Raw genomic sequence first — 16642 nt, 5'->3', positions numbered from 1 at the left:
AAAGTCAATGATTTAACATAAACAGCTAATATCAAAAGGATGTTAAGACAATAATTTCATGTTAATTTGACGAAATTTACCATTAAAACCTTTTTGTTTATTTTCAAGTGTTTACTGGTGGTCCACAACAGGCCAAAATAGCGTCTTGTAACCCGATACCTTTTCAAACGCGCCTAACAATAGAAAAGAATACCGTAGTGACAGACCGCCGTGAAAAGACGATTTTATATAATTATTAGGGAATAGGTAATAGCATTCATTGAAAAAGATTCAAACGCCACAGGAACAAAACACAGGAAAAAACAGTACATCGTAAAATCTCCACTATCGGCTTCCATGGCGCTATGCATCTTGGGACTTGTTGGTCCCCCAAGCTACTTCCGGTAGTTTTTAGTTGACTGAGTTTAAATAATGGCGTCTTTTTGAATGGGTTGCTTTGTTTAGTACGTGTCATTCAGGTTGTTGACCTCGCCGAGTGTTAAGATTGAAATCCAAGTAACTCCGCTACGAGACAAGCTTGGCCTGGCCCTTGGTTAAAAAAATTCAAAGTTCAAACGGTTTTAAAAAATTGCGGAAATGTTGTCAGACAAATGTGTGTGTGTGTTTGTGTGTGTTTGTGTGTGTGTGTTTGTGTGTGTGTGTTTGTGTGTTTGTGTGTGTGTTTGTGTGTGTGTTTGTGTGTGTGTGTGTGTGTGTGTGTATGTGTGTGTGTGTGTTTGTGTTTGTGTGAATGTATGTATGTATGTGTGTGTTTGTGTGTGTGTCTGTCTCGGTGTTTGTGTGTCGTTTTTTTTTTGTTTTGTTTTTATATTCCGAGACATGGAATCGCAAGACGTGGTGACGGCACACTCAAGTTTTTTCAACTTATATTAATGCCGCCACCAACACAGGGACAGTACAATACTCATTTACACCTGAGCGACGTGAGGAAAGTCGTGTAAAGTGCCTTTCGCAAGGGCACAAGATCGGTGGCATGTCAGGACTCGAACCCGGGGCCTCTGGTTCCGAGACGAGAACGCTTCCGCTACGCCACACGACCCCGTCGGTGTTTCGACGTACGTAGTTCAGGTGGTTGCGTGCCTACGCACTTTTCATACCGCCAGATGTTTACCCACATGTAAATCAGGTCCCAAATATGATGTCAGAATCACAGGTGCGTAGCGCCTTTTTCCCGTCTTCCCAGAATTTTCGTCAAGTTTGCATTAGCAGAAGACATGGCGACGGTACACTCAAGATGTTTTCTCTTATTTGTATGCCGCCAGCCACGCACACTAACGCATATAGGGATAATAGACATACTCATTTTCAACTGAATCAAATGAGGACATTCGTATGAAGTGCACAAGATCGGTGGCAGGATTCGAACTCGAGACCTCTTGGTTTTGACAAATACACCATTTCACCAGGTCATGTTCACTAAAGCATAGTGCAAACACCACCACGTCACCCAGTCGTGTTCACTAAAGTAAACATAGTGTCATTATCCTGTCTTCTCAGAAGAATCACAAAGAAATCTGTTCAAGTTCTTCCACGAATACAGGACACAGGCACTCCTAGCCCTTATTGTGATTGGCTTGCTAGGTCAACGTCACGCTGACTAAAGATAGACAATGACGTTTCTCAACAGGAAGTCAGGTTACATGAGAGCCTTTTACACCTATATATACGATACGAGGTATTCAGTGCCACGTAACTGTATTGTTCTCGACATAAGCTGTGATTTTTTACTCAAACATTGGCATGGAGACCGTGTGGCAAGCCCCTGTACACTCTGAAGGCCGCTGGCTGGGGGTCTTCGTCCTCCTCTGCCTTACAGTTACACCAACTTTATCAGGTGAGTTCGTTTCTTAATTCTAAATCCACTCAAACTTACATTGGGGATGCTAAGCACGTCTAGCTCTGCTTGACTGTCTTTAACAGTCAATTAGATATAGAGGTCCTAACACTACCTGAATTCTCCTTCCAGCTCTTCTAGCTCTGATTGGCTGATATGCTTCCATCAAGGAGATATAGGAGGTCAATATGTATGTGTATTTACATTTTACATTTACATATCAAGCCCATATTTCATGGAGGTATGGGATTTCGGAACTCTTGTTTACTAAGCTCTTAAGGGTTTGACTCAATACCTAGATCATAGCTGTTAAGTTACCTTTGACAGTTTCATACGATCCATGAAAGGTAGATGTTCCCCCTGTGACGAAAGCAGTTAATGCGATCCGTGAAAGTCGAATGCGTCTTTTTTACTCATACGATCCAAAAGTCGACCCATTATACTACCAAACTGTAAAGTTTTACCTCGTAGGCTTTTATGTTTACAAACGCTACAAGATTTAAAGGCCTTATAATTATATCCCCGACTACCCCCTCCCCAGCACGTCGGCAGAACGTACTGCACCCGCGCGAAACCCGTAATGTATTGTACATAGCACTTCGGTAGAACGTCTCATATAAGGTCATAATAGCGCATATAAGGTAAACATCTCGTCTGTAGTTTCCAAATGTTATGTTGAAAAAGATATCCTCTGCAACAGGAAAAATTCCAATGCAACGTTGACCAAAAATCCACCGAAAAGCGTGAAAATGTGGGGTTCTGCGCAGGCCCAGTACGTTCTGCCGACGTGCTCCCCTCCCCTATACAATATATTAGACAAGTCACGTGACCCGTGGCAACCTCCTGGTCACGTGAAGACATTCTTTTTGGCTGAAGAAAGATGGCGGACGTCATATAAAGGGGCTTCTATCAGTGCCTATCTGAACTTTGAATCGTCTCAGTCTACATTCCTTCCCTTTACCTCTTCACACCCTCTCACACTAGAGACCGAGTGAGCCGGAACGCCACGAACATAAATTATCAACACCAGATGAAATAACCAACAAAGAACCAACAAAGGTTACATGCCTTACATAAGTCGACAGAAAACAATGGTAACTTAGAGATAAAATACCTGCATCTAAAACAAACATGACTTCATACGTGGTTTGCAGTATCAAGTGTTAAAATACCCTCATGTGGCGCTCAATACCCAGACAGTTCTTCGTAGTAATTATTCACGCGACGTCGGGCGGACCAAATAGCTAATAGCACCTTGAGATCAGGTGTCAGTACAAATCAACTTAACTGGTTGTGCGTAATGCCACCATGCAATGTTGGTGCCGGCTTTTTTCCCGTCATTTCCGGTGATATAACCGAGAAAATAGACACCTGCCCTTTGCAATAGTGATCTGCCAGGGGGGACACCGCGAGCGCCGCGTTCAACCGTTCTAGAACGGCGTTCTTTCGAAAGGTTGCCCCTGTGACGTAAGCAGCCAGTTATGCGATCCGTAAAAGTCGAATGGGTCAATTTTGAAGTTTGCTCGTTGAGTGTATAAATGCGCATGGCTTACTGTGACCCCTCTAACTTAGCCGTTCCACGGCGGTCTGTCACTACGGCATTCTTTCTTATTGTTGGGGGCGTTAGAAAAAGTATTGGGTTACAAGACCCAATTTTAGGCTAACCGTAAAGCATTTGAAAATAAACAAACTAGTATCGTTACGGTATTCTTTCCCATTGCTAGGCGCGTTCTAAAAAGTATCGGGTTACAAGACGCTATTTTGGCCTACCAGTAAAATACTTGAAAAATAAACAAAAAGGATTTAATGGTAAATTTCGTCAAATTAAAATTAGATTATTGCCTTAACATCCTTTTAATATTAGCTGTTTATTTTTTTCGGGTTTCCGACCACAAGTCATGTCATGTTTTTAGGCAAACATCGTTTTAACCTGGCTACGTATATTACCACAGATTCCCGATTTTTATCTTTCGACGACTAGGAATAAGATCAAAAATCGTGTTTTAGGGATTTTTTAATTTCTGACTTGAAGTCTAGTTTTTGTCGACATATTGGTGAAAAAATGATTTTTTTTTTCATTTTTCGCACTAAATTACCCATAATTCAAAATTGAGGCCATTTTTCAAAAATCCCTAAAACACGATTTTTGGGACAACCGTAACGGTCATTTTGAGCCGTGAATGGGGTATGCTTGACTCTCCATGCTTGCAGGTTAAAACGAGTTTTGCAGACATGTCATGTCGACCAAAAGTCTGCATTGTGTTATTCATGCTGTCGTAAAGAATCATTAGTAGAATCACCAGAAATAACATAACATAACATAACATAACATAACATAACATAACATAACATAACATAACATAACATAATAATGGTCGGATAAAGAGGCTACATAGCCTATATAAATCCGCTTCTTAAGCTAAACATTAAACAACACAAATATAAAGTTCAGTTCTAAGCACAAATATAAAGTTCAATTTTAATAAAATAGAACGCGGGTTCGATTCGAATTGCCCAGATCGAACACGATCGAACACAGTTCGGGTTCCATGACATGTGGGAACTTTGCAGCCCAGATTTTACCACCATGAGACAGAAAGGCTTGTTTTGCCGCTTTATTGCAAATGACCGCAGTTGTCCCCGAAATGGAAGGCGGGTTCGATTCGAATTGCCCAGATCGAACACGATCGAACAGAGTTCGGGTTCTATGAAATGTGGGAACTTTGCAGCCCGGATTTTACCACCGAGTTAGACAAAAGTGGAAGGCATGCATTGATAGTGGCAACAGACCAAAATTGTATTGTGACCAGGAATAAAGGCACTGATGCCACTGCCGTGCTTAGGTATTGTTTAAACCGATTAAATCGCTTTACGGTTGCCGGCCGCCCAACATCCAGCCGCCCCCCGAATGATAGTAAGATGCACTAGAGCTAAGGGAAGAACGAAAAGCAAATATCTATGAGTTCAGGGTATCTATGAGAATCTATGAAAAAATGTAAAAATAGCGCCCTGCGTAGATCAACTGAACTGCAGCCTGCTGGCATTGGAACGGAGTTTAAGAATGCTGCGAATTTATACACAGACTTCACAATTCAAATCATACAGTCATAAAACTGATATATTTCTATACCACAGAACACAGTTGGCACCTAGCTATCTCTTCCATAAGACTTTTAAGCTGTCTCTTACATAAGACTTTCTAGCCAGGCTTAATGGATTCTATCCGTATCTATCTAAAGTATACCTATCTATACTTTTATAATTTCTATGTAAAATATCTTCTTCATATATGCACCTTAAAGATAATTACATGATTTATGTCTATGTTGTTGTCATCATGATATGGTCGATTACGATGTCACAATGACAGCGTGCTACGAATTCTTACAATATCCCATATCATTGCAACATTGAACTAGATATGCATATTGCAGGTTGAGACGTTACCTTATTGTAAAATGACTTCAAACGATGTGATAAAACGAAACAATACAATCAACCATAGCCTGGCTAGAAAGTCTTATGTATGTGAAAGGTAGCTGGGTGTAAACTGTGCTGTATGGTATAGAATCATATTAGTTTGATAACCCGATGTTGACATAAGTTTCAAATGTACGTAATGTATGATCCTAAAACGTGACGTATAGGTCGCGAAACCGTTTTACGTTATTTTGACCATATATATGTAACGTATCAGTACTTGACCTAAGGTTAAAACGTACCTGTTTCCATACGTGACGCATGGCCCGGGATACAAGTACATCACATATACGTAGTTTTGATACGACAATGTACGTGACAGATGCCCTGTATACGTGACGTTTCAATCAAAAAACGTGACGTATTGACCTCAAAACGGTATTGTGACACGGAAATAATACCATAATAGTTCTGTCAAAACTAATTCACTGATTCGATTTAGCATCAAAATGGCGATTGTCTACAGAGTGTATCAAGCACAAGTGCATGCAGTTGAAATAATAAATGTATTCGTTCTAAAATAGGTTGCCCAGAGGGGTACGTTAACCATCAGCCCAGTCGCCTGTGCTATAAGGCCTTCAACAACAGGACAACCTACAACGTTGCAGTCAGTAGGTGTTCATCAGACGGGGGAACCCTTGCCATGCCCCGTGACAACGCAACCAACAACTTCCTCATCGAACTGAAAAATGCCGTCGACAAAAACGCTCTGTTCCGTTTTGGACTGACAGATGTCCACCAGGAGGGAGTCTGGGTGTGGGACGATAACGTTCCTCTGGGCGACTTCAGCGCGTGGGGTCTAGGAGAACCCAACAACGAGAATAACGAGGACTGTGCCGAGTACTTTCCCGACAGCTCGTCCAAAAATAACTCATGGAACGATGGACCATGTGCCCACGACGACAGGAAGTTCATTTGTCAATTCTCTGCAAAATCAGGTCAGTCTCAAAATGCAGACGATTGTGCCTACAATTTTGAAAATTAAAAAAAAAATTGTACATATTATGATTATAATCACTCGTTTTCTTTGCTATTGGTTGCATTCACATTAATGGGTGCCCCCTAGGACGGACAAAAGCCTAGCTAGAAAGTCTTATATGAGAGGTAGCCAGATGCCAACGGTGATATGTGGTATAGAAATATATCAGTGGTAAAGCTTTTTTTTTTTAGTTTATAAATGCGCAGCATTATGCAACTGCTTTATGCAGGTCAAGTATCCGTGCGTCGCGAAAAGTTTTTTTGAGTAAAAACAGGGAGGGGCTGTGTGTAGGTTGAAAACCCAAACCAAACCAAACATATATTTGATTAGCTCCCTCGTATATGGCATTTTGTAAAGTCGAGGGTCGTGTTGTCGTCGCCGTTGCTACTGAAGCTCATGGATGCTTGGCGACTGGGCCTCTGCCAATTTCGACATATTCTAGAGAAAGATTATGCAAATGAGAACCTAATTAGCATAATAAAGGAGGAAATTCTATAATTACAGTGTTTTATATAAAAGTACTTTTATTGTAATCTATTAATCTGTGGCAGGCGGAACATCAAAAGATACCAATTATGCAAATGATGACCCGATTTGCATAACTAATGTGAAAATTCTGTGACATCTTATTGCAGAATGATAGGATGGGAATTTTATACCTTGTGACTTGTGTTAGTTACTTAAAGGTTAACACACTATGCATATATTTTGTTAATGTAGAAGTCTTGCATGCCTTTAATATATTTTACATAAATCGGTCTTGATCGACACATTTATTATTTTAAAGTGCCAGAAGATGAATTAAAATGAACGTAAACGCCTTACAAGGTCTCACGAACCATTACTTTCGCAAAATGATGTTTACCTTTATTGCTGACGAATAATGTACCTTGTTAATGATGCAAAGGAATCATCCCAATTTTCATGAAATCATATTTTCACAGATGTTGTCCTTTGAGATTCGTATCTCATAAAAGAAGCCCTTTTTAAAGTTTGCTTGTCAATAATTTATATTTACTAGATGTATCTAGTAATGATTGTTATCCATTACGATAGGTTACTGTAAAGAGGAGTCTGTTGATACCGAAGCTGGACGGGTGACTTTTCCACGTACAGACGGTGGAAGTTTCTCCTACTCTGCTGAACGCTGTAACTCGTCTGCAGAAAATGGTCAGTAAAATATCGGCATATTTGAGAGATATTTGTTAAACCTTTGATACATGTATCACTGCACAAAATCAATTCTTTGCAAACACCTTAAAGCATACGTAAATGTCCCGGTCCTTGACCAATGTGTACTTTACGTAATATGCTTTAAGGCGCTTAAAATATTGTGAATTGATGTGTTCGTGTATAACCAGTGAACAGGGCGGATTTTCACAGTTTCAAGTTAATTTATTTTACCAGGATGTATTTCATATGAAAGCTTTATGAATCATCTGGTTAAGAGATGAAAAGTGGCTTTGCTTCTATATAACAGCATGCTGTTACCGCATATTTTGCATTTCAAGCTCAAACTATTGCAAGAGATGAGAGTGCGGGAAATACGTGTTCAAAACTGACCTCTTGAGGAGGGGAATGCGTAAGATTCTAAGCTTACGGTTTCGAGAAATGAACCCTAGCCATAATTACACAATATGTTCCTGACATTGTCTTCTTATTGTACCCCACAGATAAGCCCCTGGCCTCTCGTTTCTGTCGGATCACACAAAATAGAGCTGCAGTGTGGGACCAGCCTGTCCTCCTCTCGTGTGATTTTGACTTACAAAACCTGTCTCAGGTACGTATTTACACCAAACTGTCTCAGGAACGTCTATATACCAAACTGTCTCAGGTACGTATTTACACCAAACTGCCTCATCAACGTCTATATACCAAACTGTTTCAGGTACGTGTTTACACCAAACTGTCTCTGGTATTTGTTTACGCCAAACTGTCTCAGGTATGTGTTTGCACCAAACTGTCTCAGGTACGTATTTACCTTAAACTGTCTCAGGTACGTATTTACACAAACTGTCTCTGGTATTTGTTTACGCCAAACTGTCCCAGGTACGTGTTTACACCAGACTGTCTCAGGTACGTATTTACACCAGACTGTCTCAGGTACGTGTTTACACCAGTCTGTCTCAGGTATGTATTTGCACCAAACTGTCCCAGGTACGTGTTCACACCAAACTGTCTCAGGTATGTATTTGCAACAAACTGTCCCAGGTACGTGTTCACACCAAACTGTCTCAGGTATGTATTTACACCAAACTGTCCCAGGTACGTATTCACACCAAACTGTGCCAGGTGCGTATTTACACCAAACTGTCTCAGGTACGTATTTACACCAAACTGTCTCAGGTACGTATTTACACCAAACTGTCTCAGGTATGTATTTACACCAAACTGTCTCAGGTATGTATTTACACCAAACTGTCTCAGGTACGTATTTACACCAAACTGTCTCAGGTACGTATTTACACCAAACTATCCCATGTACGTATTCACGCCAAACACTGTGGCTATATATCAGTACGTGAAAAGTTACAAGTTACCAATAGTAATAAATGTCAGTACAGTTGTATATAGTACCTGACTTTACAATGGTAGAACAATGAAATTTAAGTTCGGTAATTTTGTCCAAACCGTGGTAGTGAATGCTGTAACCGCAGTTACTCTTTGTCTACTACCATTGGAAAGTCCGGTACTGACATGTTCACAGAGTAAACATTACCAGATATTACGTTCCGTGCAGTGATAAACATACTACTTGTTATTGCATTGGGTTGCATGGTATAGGAGCTGTACTGCTCCGAGAAGTAGGATTTAATATCAACACCTCTAATACATACAGCCACCTTCCAAAAATAATAACTAAAAATATATGGATCAATTATCATGATATTTAAGATGTACATTGGCTCCTTTTAGCGCTTTATCTTAGTACTGCAGCCGAGGTTTATGCATTTTGCAGATTGTAGTGAACAACGAGACAGCTCTATCGGTGGCAACGGAACTTCAGGTGATCACAACACAGGCCGAAACTCTCTCGTCTGGTGATGTCAACACCATAATCACAATCGTACAGGAAATAGTCAACGCAAGCGCCACTGAGCAGGTAAGATTTTACTTTACATTTTTCTTGTCTTTAGCTACTTGCCATCCTCTCTGACATTGTTACATTCGCCTAGAAGGTTATGGTTTTAGTAGCGTTTGTCTGTCTGTCTGCGAAAAGCATAACTCAAGAAGCTTTACATGCATTGCCATGAAACTTGTTAGGTGGGTAGGTCTTGATGAGACCTAGAAATGATTATATTTTGGGACCCCTGGTGGCTTTTGTTGGTACTGGGGCAGAACTTCCGGTTTTGATATCTTGCGATCCGGTCCTGCTAGGGTCACGAATTTTGGTTAGTAGGTAGCTCTTGAGATAGGAAAGAAGTGACATGAGTTTGGGCTCCCTAGCAGCTTGTTCGAGAACTTCAGGAGCGTTTGTTGAAAAATCTTTAAAGAAGGCTAACTCAAGAACTGGTTGACAGCTTTTTTAAATCTTTGGTACTGTGGTTGGGGGCTCTCCTCCCCCCCCCTCAGAACTCGTTAACGGTATATTGTTTTCCGTTTTTGACAACCAAATTTTAGAGGAAGGTATACTAGTAATAATTAATCATAACAACAATTTTCATATTGTTGTGACGTAATATGACGTCATTGTGTCATTCATGTGAATTATCGCCTTAAACCGTTTTTCTCGTTAAGATATACACTGTACAGCACAACTTTAACAAAGAGTGTTCATGATAGAATATTAATTAAGGTTTACTGAATCTTATGTTATGACATGACGTTATGCATATTTAAACTACCCGCCATCTTGGATCGTCAATATTGAATTTTTGAAATTTTTCTATTTTTTTTAAGATGAAGCCTAAAAAACAATTCAAAAAGACTAAAGCGATTGAAATTAACCTTTTATTTAAAAAAAATGATAAAACTTGGGATGGAATTTTTAGGAAAATAGCCGGAATGTACCTGATCTAAAAACATGGTCCGCCATCTTGGATTTTGGGTAATGGCGTCAGCAAATTAGTAGAAATTATGCTTATTTTTTTGATGAAAATAACATAAAATTATATAAGATATTACAAATAGTAGAAAGCATGTGTAAATTAACATGAAAGCCTAATTTTTTTAAAGCCAAAATTACTGATTTTTGGAAAAAAAATGCTAGTCAGAAACCCGTTGCCTTGACAACACAAAAAATCTTTAATTTATCTCACTACTATGAACTTATTAACAACAGTATTTTAAGAAAAGTCATTAAGTTTGGTGGCACTAGCGCAAACCGTTCGACATCAATGTTGGCGCGGGCACTTTTAGCCCTCCCATCAGTCCAGATAGGGTCAAATTTAATTTGCGTAAAGAGACACGCGAGTGAACGTAACCTTAACGGATGTTAAAGGTGTGCCTAAAGAGTCGATTTTGTTTAGTGCCAAGTTCTGATTATATATCAGGTTTCAATTTCTTGCCGTATATTTTGTTTGTAAATGCTGTCATAAACATATTACTAATAGCACGTCGCTGAAACAAAAATTGTTGGTGTCTGTAACGGAAGCTGCTTTATACCATAGATCGGAGATTCCCTTCTGACAACTGTAGACAACCTGATAAAAGTGAACGCCACAGTTCTTCAGCAGAGTCAAGAAGAAAAAAGAGGGCCGACCAGGTAACGCCTGACACATTTAAACTATTCAATCTCTATGTGTGTAGGGGGGGGGGGTTATTCCCACTGTCCAAGGGACCAGCAAGCGAGCGCCGAAATCAGAAACAAATAGGATTCCAGTCCCGCTGGTGACACGAAACAGTCCACCATTTAAAGCAGAATATTGTATCTTTAGATAAAAGAAGTAGACCTTTGAGCCATGGGGGGGGGGGGGGGGGCACGTATGGCCTATGGCTACGGGCATGTGTATTGTCTTGATCGGTAAAAGTGCCAGTTGGTGTATCGCGCTAGCATCTGTATTATCTGTATGTAAGCGAGAGTAGGATGTCTTACATGATCAGCTTTTGTTTCTCTTCGATTTAAAAAAAAAGTACCTTTATGCCATGCTTAAATCTTAAATGCGACAATTTATGAAATGTAGCTGAAATACCAGACGGCACATAATTGACAGATGGTAAAGAAATGGAAAACACGACCATTTGAGGATCTTATGTCGCAATCTTACGTTCGACAACATTTTACCTCGCTTTTTTTAGAGCCGTCCAGGCATTGGAGACATTTGCTGACACGGTTATACTGACGACAGATACGTACACCGCCGTGCGACCAGGAGTGGCACTGCAGGCAACTGACATCAGTCCAGAAGAGTTGGACAAGGGACAAGGTAAGTAAAAACTTCACAGCATATCCAATCATTGTTAGGCCATGTTGATTAGATTATATGGATGGCATCTTCTGGGAATACGAGCGTGCGAATGAAACGTTTGTCAAAAAAAGCTAAATCATATTATGAAATCAACGTCGTCATAAAGCAAAGGACTAAACGCACAGAGTATGGCATGGTGAATAATATTTTCATTCCTGCTTCACATCTTCTTTTTCTGCATTGATTTCGGCATTCTTCCAACATATTGCAATAAACATATCTTTTGTAGCCTTTTGTACAATTTACAGTATGGTGGAAAACTTTTTTTGAACGAAAGAAAGTTTTGAACACCAGAACGTAGTTCGTAAGTGAAAATCACATGCTCAAAACAATTATGTTTGTGTAGTTTTCTTTTTGTAATTTCATTTGACGTTGATAAGTTCTCATTATACAAATATTTCACAAAGGGGAATAGTTACTGTGTGTATCTCCTTATCTTTATCGTATTTAGTATTTTGTTTAGCAACTCATAAAGGTTACAAGAATATCTAGAGATCAACTTTAAGAGATATTAAGGAGACTATATATATCACTCTAGCCATCCCTTAACATAGACGGAGGACGATATAAACACCTTGACACGTATGATTACGCTTACGTCACGTATCAGTAAAGTCTCGTGTGAATAAGGTCACCTGTCTGTAACAGTAGCTTTCGCGAGATCACGTTTTTAAGTGATTGGTTATAAATTATCCCGATGAAGGCGACAGTGGTCGCTGAAAATTTGATCTCTGTTAACATGTATGTTGGAATAAAGTTCAACATTTCACTAACAAGAAGATATGTTACTTTTCTAAGGATTCGCCTTCTTTTTGAGTGGAAACGACTCTACCAGCTTGACAGAAGGCAACGTTACAAGCTTTACTGCGGAGGATGGAGGAGACATTCCACAAACTGCTGACGTCTCTATCGCGTTACCTCCTAACATCTCAAATATGATACAGATCAACAATACATCAGGTTCTTTAAGCTCTTTTACAATATAGAACAATTTGTATCATTTCTACTCTATTCTAGTCCATTCTATACCATTGCTAAAGGTGCATTGCACTACACAATATACTAGTACATTCTTTTCACACACCTTAAAGCAGGTTCCGATTCATCAGTCGCGTGCCTTTATGCATGCTTTAAGGTGTGCTTGAAGGTATGATTCCATGCAGTGTATAGTTGTACCATCCAAATGGACAACACAACTCAAGGGTAAACTTGTTAGATATTTGGGATATATAAAAAAAGAATACAGTAAAACTTTGGTATTCAGTATCTGCTGTTCTGGACATGTTATAGACATGTCTGGTTAGACAAAATCCAAGGAGAATGAAAGGAGAGTTTCTTTTGTTTCCCTCTCAGAAGTCCGTCTGAGTTACACGCTCTACAACAGCAGCAGCCTGTTTGTGCAGACTTCCCAGGGTGCCGCGCGACCTTCCCAGGGTTCCGTAGGAACCCGCATCATCGGCGGCAGAATCGCAGGGAGGCCGGTCAAGAACCTTTCCGAACCGGTTGTCATCACCTTTACACCCCTACAGGTAGCTTTTGTTAGGACACATCGATTTGATTGTATGAATGACATCCGCTGGAAAAGGTTTGGCAAAATATAAACTCTACATGGTCACAAAGGTTTGGCAAATGACTTTAAACGCACTGAGTATAGTGTGGCGAATTATAGACTCTTCATTTCTTCACATTCCTTCTTTTCCTTTCGTTGAAGAGGTTCATCAGACACGTGAGATTAACAATTAGTAGAATATTTTTCAATGAGTGACTGTTTTTGAAAGGTAAAATCACGTACCTCCAAATTTTCCATATCCACTGGAGATCTTGATCACGTGACCTAGTCTCGCGAGAACACACCGACTTTTGGCTTTATACAGCATTGGTGCTGTTTTCCAATATTTTTAATTGCAATTTACGGCATATATAAGCTCATGGCTCATGATAAGATGTGAAGACTTTAAAAAGTACAAGTAAGTAATATATACTCATTTTGCAGCTGCATTGTACGATTTACGGTATGGTCAAAGCCTGTTTTAAAACGGACGAAAATCCATACGCGTGCGGATGTTCTCCAAGAATCAAATCAACATGACCTTATTACGGTATTCTAACCCAACTAATAAGTATATTCATGTCGAAACGATAAACGGAGCTATGATCAACAGAAATTAAGTTTCCAATTCATTTTTTGGAGTTAGGGTTCTCTTCTACTCTCTTCATTTTTTAGATTCAGGATTAAACTGATTTGTCTGATCTTCCTCTAGGGTTTTCTTTCTAAAGACGTGAAGGGGGTCACATGTGTGTTTTGGGACTTTGAGGCCGAGGCAGGACAGGGGACGTGGTCAACGGAGGGATGTGAGAACATACCGAGCGAGACAAAGGGACGGTACACATGTGCCTGTAACCACCTTACTAACTTCGCCCTGCTCTTTGTAAGTATTAATAAATACATCTGATGTTAATGTCATTGCATGCTGCTGTTTAGTACTAATGGTGATCCCGATGGTAGACTGCTCAGAAAATCACACAAAAATCACTGTAGGTCTGCGAGTTTTATTGACAGTACACTATACACTATCCTTTTGCCAACGGATAATGTTGGTGGTAATTCTTGCCTGCTATGATACACGTGTCAAAATTAGTGTGACACAATTCAAGGACAATATATGTATATATGGACGTTGTGTTGAAGTAAAGTATCGTATTAAGTCTTGCACGTGTTGAAACAGTGAATTTAACCAGGAATGAAATAAGGATAGTTTAATTGCACCAAGGATGTGGGGAATTTATCTGTGGGCCCATGTAACGTTTTGGGTTGTATGTTTTCAGGATGTGTCCGGTAAGCGTTTTGGAGTCCACGAGACGCCGCTAGAGGTCATCACTATTGTGGGCTGTGCCGTCTCCATCGTTTGTCTGGGCCTAACTTTACTCTCTTTCATCGTCACTAGGTAGGTAAAGCCACAGCAAGTAATTTTTACAGCTGACATCAACCCGCACATTAATTGTCGCCTGATTTTAGAAGAAAAAAAAGAAATCATGTTGCCCTCTGACAATGGTCAACATACCGAAAAATGTAAGTGATGTCTATTGCCATGATGGCAGATAAATATGAAGCAATGAGAAAAGAGAGAAGGCTCTGATTTCGGTTTCGTCTTTTACTGTACAGCAGTGATGTTTTTTTTATTTCTTTTATTTGTTTGGGTGGCTGTGTATATATGTTGTTCCCACTGAATAAAATTCATTTGTACAACGACAGAAAAATTATTTTCAAAGTTATTTCACTTTATGCCAAGCACAGTTTTCGTTTATATTTCATATGACTGAAATTATTGTTATGATAACGGAACAACTAACATTCAAAATGTGACTTCATTAGTCATGTTCGATTACTCTACATTACCTTTCAATTGCCTAACCCTGCTCAACACAATTCCCCTTTTTCTTTAAATTAAAAAAACAAACAAACGTTGAGTCTGTCGTGGCTATGTGTTTCGTGTTTCAGTAAAAACGCAGCGTCAGTAGACTGTAGAGGTCATGTTTTTCGTATTCAAGGAAAAACAAGTTTTAATGTCTTGTCAATAGAGGTCACGTGTCTCGTATTCCGAGAAAAACAAATTTAAATGCCGATTTAGTAGAGGTCACGTGTTTCTTATTCCAGGAAAAGCAAATTTTAATGCCGTTTCAGTGTTAGTAAACATTATGTACTTCTATTTATATTTTCAGGCGAGACAAACGCCGAACCAGAACAGGTCGTGCTAAGAACCAGCGACTCGTTCTCATCAACCTCTGCGTGGCTCTGCTGACCACGCTCATCATCTTCCTCGCTGGCATCAACCGGACGGCTTCTCCCATTGGCTGTATGGTTGTGGCGGCATTGATACACTACTTCCTATTGGCTGCTTTGATGTGGATGGCAGTGGAAGCCGTTAACTTGTACCGGGCCGTTGCGTAATATTTTCTATTATTTAATTGTTTGTTTGTTTGTTTACAGTTGCTGGTTGGCACGTGAACCTCTGATCTACGCCTTCTTGATCCCAGCGGGTCTCATCCTACTGTTCAACCTGCTGGTCTTCATCTTGGTCATGCGCAAACTGGTCCTAAAAGAAAAGAGACATGAAGAATTGAGAGGTAGATGTAAGAAATATCTTTAGTAGACATCCTTCCATGTATGAGAAATATCTATGCCTGTGTGATAGCCACATACACGTACACACATACGCATACACACACACACACACACACACACGCATACACACACACACACACACACGCACACACACACACACACACACAGAGAGAGTGAAAGACACGTCCACTATGGAGAAAATTATGAGGGTGGATCGACGGTTTTTGTTTCATGTACAGGTGCTGATGCAATCAAGGTAGATCGTCGGTGGATAATCCACCAGATACGTCGATCCTGCAGCATCATGGCTCTGTTTGGCCTCACATGGCTGTTCGGCTTCTTCGTCATCGATGACGCGCGCACGGTTTTCGCCTACCTGTTCTGCATCTTCAACACCCTCCAGGGCCTCTTCATCTTCATCTTCCACTGTGTGATGAGAGAAGACATGAAGGAGTGGCGCAAGAAACTGACGTGCTGGAAGAAACTCGCCTGCATTGGAAGAAAGAAGCAGGATGTGTATCAAGTGGGTGAGAACATGTCTCTTTCTGCGTCTGCCCAATCGCCACAAAACATTGGATTAAGTCCCTTGTCATCTGATAGGAAACCTAATCATGAAGCGGTGATAACCATTTCAATGTGTTCATTAGGCCATTGATTTGTTTATATGGATCACAAAATGTGCAACTCTTAGAATGACCAAACTTGATTCCAAAGTAAAAGAAGAAAATGCGTAGTCATTTGTTCAACCTTCATGACCACGATGTTTTCACAATGAAGGCAACTTTTTGGGAGGTCAAACTTTTTTTTTAATTCGCTCG

General features: G+C 40.1%; 1 pseudogene; it reads left to right on the top strand.

Annotated features, from left to right (window-relative positions):
* Positions 1-1681: 1681 nt before the first annotated feature.
* LOC109468305 lies at positions 1682-16479 on the top strand (annotated as a pseudogene).
* Positions 16480-16642: the final 163 nt, after the last annotated feature.

This window comes from Branchiostoma belcheri, unplaced genomic scaffold (genome assembly GCF_001625305.1).
Source record: "Branchiostoma belcheri isolate BF01 breed outbred unplaced genomic scaffold, Haploidv18h27 scaffold199, whole genome shotgun sequence".
In the NCBI taxonomy this organism is placed as follows: domain Eukaryota; kingdom Metazoa; phylum Chordata; class Leptocardii; order Amphioxiformes; family Branchiostomatidae; genus Branchiostoma; species Branchiostoma belcheri.
This window is presented reverse-complemented; position numbering and strand designations above follow the sequence as displayed.